The 6,678-nt window shown below is 52.3% G+C and overlaps 1 pseudogene; it reads left to right on the top strand.

Moving 5' to 3' along the window:
• Positions 1–291: 291 nt before the first annotated feature.
• LOC116982274 lies at positions 292–4,736 on the top strand (annotated as a pseudogene).
• The last annotated feature ends 1,942 nt before the right edge of the window (positions 4,737–6,678 follow it).

Below are 6,678 nucleotides of genomic sequence, written 5' to 3'. Positions count from 1 at the left end.
GCGGCAAGGGCTTCATCTGCTCCACCAGGCTGTTGTCCCACCAGCGGGTTCACACCGGCGACAGTCCCGTCCCCAGCCCGGTGTGTGGGGAGCGCTCTGCCATGGACTCCCACGCCCTGTCTCACCAACACGTGCACACCAGTGGCCAGCCTTACGACTGCCCGTACTGCGGTGAGGTGTTTGACAGCTCGCGGGGGTTACGGCATCACCGGCGGGCCCACGTCGGCGAGCAGCTGCTCCCACTGTGACAAGAGAGCACGGGGGCTGCGGGAGCACCAGCAGATACACACCGGAGAGAGACCCTTAGTGTGCGCTGAGTGTGGCAAGGGTTTCACTCGCATGTCCAGCCTGTGGCAGCAATATCGTACCCACACCGGCGAGCGCCCCTACACCTGCGCCCAGTACGGCAAGGGCTTCACCCGCTCCAGCCACCTGCTGGTTCACCAGCGCACCCACACCGGCGAGCGCCCCTACACCTGCGCCCAGTGCAACAAGGGTTTCACCCAGTCCAGCAGCCTGCAGAAGCACCAGCGCACACACACCGGCAAGCGCCCCTACACCTGCACCCAATGCGGCAAGGGCTTCAATCCCAGCAGCCTGCAGAAGCACCAGCGCACACACACCGGCGAGCGCCCCTACACCTGCACCCTGTGCGGCAAGGGCTTTACCCGGTCCTCCAACCTGCTGGTTCACCAGCTCACCCACACCGGTGAGCGCCCCTACACCTGCGCCCAGTGCGGCAAGGGCTTCACCCGCTCCAGCAGCCTGCAGAAGCACCAACCCACCCACACCGGCTAGCGCCCCTACACCTGTGCCTAGTGCGGCAAGGGCTTCATCTGCTCCACCAGGCTGTTGTCCCACCAGCGGGTTCACACCGGCGACAGTCCCGTCCCCAGCCCGGTGTGTGGGGAGCGCTCTGCCATGGACTCCCACGCCCTGTCTCACCAACACGTGCACACCAGTGGCCAGCCTTACGACTGCCCGTACTGTGGTGAGGTGTTTGACAGCTCGCGGGGGTTACGGCATCACCGGCGGGCCCACGTCGGCGAGCAGCTGATCCCACTGTGACAAGAGAGCACGGGGGCTGCGGGAGCACCAGCGGATACACACCGGAGAGAGACCCTTTGTGTGCGCTGAGTGTGGCAAGGGTTTCACTCGCATGTCCAGCCTGTGGCAACAATATTGTACCCACAGCGGTGAGCGTCCCTTCCCCGGCCTGTCCTGTGGTAAGGGCTACACCCGCCTTGACCACCTGCTGGAGCACCGGCGAATCCACACCGGCCAGCACCCCTTCACCTGCCCGCTCTGTGGCAAGGCCTTTGCCCGCTCCTCCAGCCTGCTGGCACACCGCCACGTGGATAGATAGGCGCTGTTTAGGTAAACACAAAATACTGGAAGGAATGGGTAACATTTCTGGTCGAGACCCTCCTCAGTCTCGACCCGAAATGTCACTCAGTCCTTCTGTCCAGAGATGCTGCCTGTCCCGCTGAGTTACTCCAGCGTTTTGTGTCCATTTTTGTAAACCAGCATCTGCAGTTCCTCGTTTTTATACCATTCTGGTTAACTATGCAATACTCCAAATGCTACCTGAACAATGTCCCTTAAAGCTACACATATACATTCCTCTCTCCTTATCTCACATCCTTTTATCTCCTTATTTTCCCTCGCCTCTGTCACTTACTTCACGTTTCCAAAATAGTAACAAAAGATGCTGTGTGCCTTTGTTCATTAGAGTGATGGCCCAGGAGGGTTAAGTGTGTGTTGCATACTTGAATTTGTATCCCCTGCCACTCTCGCAGGCTAAATAATCAGTAAAGCTTGTGTTGGTTGATCTAACTTATTGTGAGTTGTCTGTTTTAAGAAATGTACCTTAACAGTTCTGGACTCCCCCAACATGGGGAACATGTTTCCTGCATCTACCCTGTCCAATCCCTCACTAATTGTATACGATTCTATAAGATACCCGCTCATCCTTCTGAATTCCAGTGAATACAAACCCAGTCGACCCATTCTTTCAACATATATCAGTCCCACCATCATCTCAGGAATTAACCTGGTGAACCTACGCTGGGCTCCCTCAATAGCAAGAATATCCTTCCTCAAATTTGGAGACCAAAACTGCACACAATACTCCAGGTGTGGTGTCACCAGGGCCCTGTACAACTGCAGTAGGTCCACCTTGCTCCTAAACTCAATCCCTCTCTCTATGAAGGCCAACATGCCATTAGCTTATGATTTGAGTATAGGAGCAGGGAGGTTCTACTGCAGTTGTACATGGTCTTGGTGAGACCACACCTGGAGTATTGCGTACAGTTTTGGTCTCCTAATCTGAGGAAGGACATTCTTGCCGTAGAGGGAGTACAGAGAAGGTTCACCAGACTGATTCCTGGGATGTCAGGACTTTCATATGAAGAAAGACTGGATAGACTCGGCTTGTACTCGCTAGAATTTAGAAGATTGAGGGGGGATCTTATAGAAACTTACAAAATTCTTAAGGGGTTGGACAGGCTAGATGCAGGAAGATTGCTCCCGATGTTGGGGAAGTCCAGGACAAGGGGTCACAGCTTAAGGATAAGGGGGGAAATCCTTTAAAACCGAGATGAGAAGAACTTTTGTAAATGGATCTATAGCTTTCTATGTGACAGAAAACAGGTGGTAAAAATTGGTGACCATGTCTCGCTGGCCAGGTTCCTGAACACCGGCGACCCCCCAGGGTTGCGTTTTATCACCTCTTCTGTACTCTGTATACACACATTTTTGCTGTTCACACTCTGACTCTGTCTTGTTATTTAAATTTGCAGATGACACATCTGTGGCAGGTCTTATTACCAATAACATCGAAACCGTTTACCATAGTGAAGGAGAGGAGCTAGTAAGGTGGTGTGAGAACAACAACCTCAAGTTCAAGTTCAAGTGTGTTTATTGTCATGTGTCCCTGTATAGGACAATGAAATTCTTGCTTTGCTTCAGCACACAGAAAATAGTAGGCATTTACTACAAAACAGATAAATGTGTCCATATACCATGATATAAATATATACACACATGAATAAATAAACTGGTAGTGCAAATAACAGAAAGTGGTTGCTAATAATCAGAGTTTTGTCCGAGCCAGGTTTAATAGCCTGATGGCTGAGGGGAAGTAGCTATTCCTGAACCTGGTTGTTGCAGTCTTCAGGCTCCTGTACCTTCTACCTGAAGGTAGCAGGGAGATGAATGTGTGGCCAGGATGGTGTGGGTCCTTGATGATACTGCCAGCCTTTTTGAGGCAGCGACTGCGATAAATCCCCTCCATGGAAGGGAGGTCAGAGCCGATGATGGACTGGGCAGTGTTTACTACTTTTTGTAGTCTTTTCCTCTCCAGGGCGCTCAAGTTGCCGAACCAAGCCACGATGCAACCGATCAGCATGCTCTCGACTGTGCACCTGTAGAAGTTAGAGAGAGTCTTCCTTGACAATCCGACTCTCCGTAATCTTCTCAGGAAGTAGAGGCGCTGATGAGCTTTTTTATAATTGCGTTAGTGTTCTCGGACCAGGAAAGATCTTCAGAGATGTGCACGCCCAGGAATTTGAAGCTCTTGACCCTTTCAACCATCGACCCGTTGATATAAATGGGGCTGTGGGTCCCCCTCCTACTCCTTCCAAAGTCCACAATCAGTTCCTTGTACCTCATACTTAACATCTCAAAAACTAAGGAGCTGGTTGTTGAGTTCATAAAGAAGGCCTCCCCCCTCTTCATCAATGGAGAGGTGGTTCAGAGCGTCACCTCCTTTAAGTTCCTCGGGACCACCATACATCAATCCCTATCATGAGAGCTCAACACCAGTCTCATAATCTGAGGAAGGACATTGTTGCCATGGAGGGAGTGCAGAGAGGGTTCACCAGACTGATTCCTGGGATGTCGGGACTGTCTTGTGAAGAGAGACTGGATAGACTCGGTTTATACTCTAGAATTTGGGAGATTGAGGGGGGATCTTGTAGAAACTTGCAAAATTCTTGGGGGGTTGGACAGGCTAGATGCAGGAAGATTTTTCCCGATGTTGGGGAAGTCCAGGACAAGGGGTCACAGCTTAAGCATAAGGGGGAAATCCTTTAAAACCGAGATGAGAAGAACTTTTTTCACACAGAGAGTGGTGAATCTCTGGAACTCTCTGCCACAGACGGTAGTCGAGGCCACACAGTTTATTGGCTATATTTAAGAGGGAGTTAGATGTGGCCCTTGTGGCTAAAGGGATCAGGGGGTATGGAGAGAAGGCAGGTACGGGATACTGAGTTGGATGATCAGCCATGATCATATTGAATGGCGAATGGTGCAGGCTCGAAGGGCCGAATGGCCTACGGCCATCTTTGATCAGGGCACTTCTCCATTGAAGTCAAAGGGAGTGAAGCCCAGGGAGGGGTGGCGGCCATATTTGGTCAAGGCATTTCTCCATTGAAGCCAATGAGGGGAGTGCGGCGGCCATCGTTGATCAGGGCACTTCTCCATTGAAGCCCAGGGAGGCGGCGGCCATCTTTGGTCAAGGCGCTTCTCCATTGACGCCAATGAGGGGGAGGGCGGCGGCCATCTTTGATCAGGGCGCTTCTCCATTGAAGCCAATGGGAGTGAAGCCCAGAGTGGGGGGGGCGGCCATCTTTGATCAGGGCGCTTCTCCATTGAAGCCAATGGGAGTGAAGCCCAGAGTGGGGGGGCGGCGGCCATCTTTGTGCGCGGTGACGGTCCGCCCCTCCGCGCGATGACGTCGCGGGGGGGGGGGGGCTGCGCGGTGACGTTGTGGGCGGGGACGCGCTGACGCATGACGCCGCCGCCGCCATCTTGCCGCTTCTCTGCTGGAGTTGAGTCTTCTCCTTTTTTTCTCTCTCCTCCTTTTTCATCCGTTTTTTCTCCTTTTTCTCTCCTTTTTCCGCCCGGAAACGGCCCCCGGGAACCCCAGGGGCCGGCGGGAGCGGGATCCGCAACTTCCGGCCGCCAATAACCCGGGAAACGCGACGAACGGCGGATTTATCGCTAGTTAGGGCGGGTTAAGCACTAGTTAGGGAGGGTTAATCGCTGGTTAGCGGCTGGTTGGCGCTGACCACACGTGTTGGCCGTCGCTGACCAGTTCAGCCGCGATTTGGGGCCGTTCTGGAGGTAGGATCTCCTGATGTGGTCAAACGTGGCTTTTATCGCTAGTTAAGGCGGGTTAACCACTGGTTAGTGGGTGGTTAACGCTCACCACACGTGTTGGCCGTCGCTGACCCGTTTAGCGGCGATTTGGGGCCGTTCTGGAGGTAGGATCTCCCAATGTGGTCAAACGTGGCTTTTATCGCTAGTTAAGGCTGGTTAACAGCTGGTTAGCGGCTGGTTAACGCTCACCACACGTGTTAACCCTCCCTGGCCCGTTTAGCGGCGATTTGGGGCCGGTTTGGTGCTAAAATGGCGAAAGCACACACACACAGAGGATTTATCACTAGTTAAGGCTGGTTAGCGGCTGGTTAACCCTCCCTAGACGTGTTGGCCGTCACTGGCCCGTTTAGCAGCGATTTGGGGCTGTTCTGGGGTTGAATCTCCAAAAGTGGAAAAATGCAACCAAATGTGGCTTTTATCACTAGTTAAGGTGGGTTAACCGATGGTTAGCGGCTGGTTAGCGCTCACTAGACGTGTTGGCCGTCGCTGACCAGTTTAGCGGCGATTTGGGGTCGGTTTGGTGCTAAAATAGCGAATACACACACAAATGGGATTTACCGCTAGTTAAGGCGGGTTAACCGCTGGTTAACGGTTGGTTAGCGTTCAGTGGACGTGTATGGAGGTGGTTAGCCGTCACTACCCCCGTTTATCGGGGATTTGGGGCCGTTCTGGAGGTTGATAGGTCAAATGTAGCCAAATGTGGTTTTTATCGCCATATATCGCTAGTTAGGGAGGGTTAATCGCTAGTTAGCAACTGGTTAGCGCTCACTGGATGTGCTGGCTGTCACTGGCTGTTTATCAGCGATTTTGGGCCATTCTGGGAGTAGGTGTGGCTTTAATAGAAACATAGACAATAGGTGCAGGAGTAGAGGCCATTCGGCCCTTCGAGCCTGCACCGTTCGCCATTCAACATGATCATGGCTGATCATCCAACTCAGTATCCTGTACCTGCCTTCTCTCCATACCCCGTGATCCCTTTAGCCACAAGGGCCACATCTAACTCCCTCTTAAATATAGCCAATGAACTGTGTGGCCTCAACTACCTTCTGTGGCAGAGAATTACACAGATTCACCACTCTCTGTGTGGGAAAAAAAATGTTTTTCTCATCTCGACTTCCCCCTTATCCTTAAACTGTGTGTGGCCCCTTGTTCTGGACTTCCCCAACATCGGGAACAAGCTTCCTGCATCTAGCTTGTCCAACCCCTTAAGAGTTTTGTAAGTTTCTATAAGATCCCCCCTCAATCTTCTAAATTCTAGCGAGTACAATCCAAGTCTATCCAGTCTTTCTTCATATGAAAGTCCTGACATCCCAGGAATCAGTCTGGTGAACCTTCTCTGTACTCCCTCTATGGCAAGAATGTCTTTCCTCAGATTAGGAGACCAAAACTGTACGCAATACTCCAGGTGTGGTCTCACCAAGACCCTGTGCAACTGCAGTAGAACCTCCCTGCTCCTAGACTCAAATCCTTTTGCTATGAATGCTAACATACCATTGGCTTTCTTCACTGCCTGCT

This window comes from Amblyraja radiata, chromosome 16 (assembly GCF_010909765.2).
Source record: "Amblyraja radiata isolate CabotCenter1 chromosome 16, sAmbRad1.1.pri, whole genome shotgun sequence".
Lineage (NCBI taxonomy): Eukaryota > Metazoa > Chordata > Chondrichthyes > Rajiformes > Rajidae > Amblyraja > Amblyraja radiata.
Note: the sequence above shows the minus strand (reverse complement) of the source record. Positions and strands in the feature narration are given on the sequence as shown.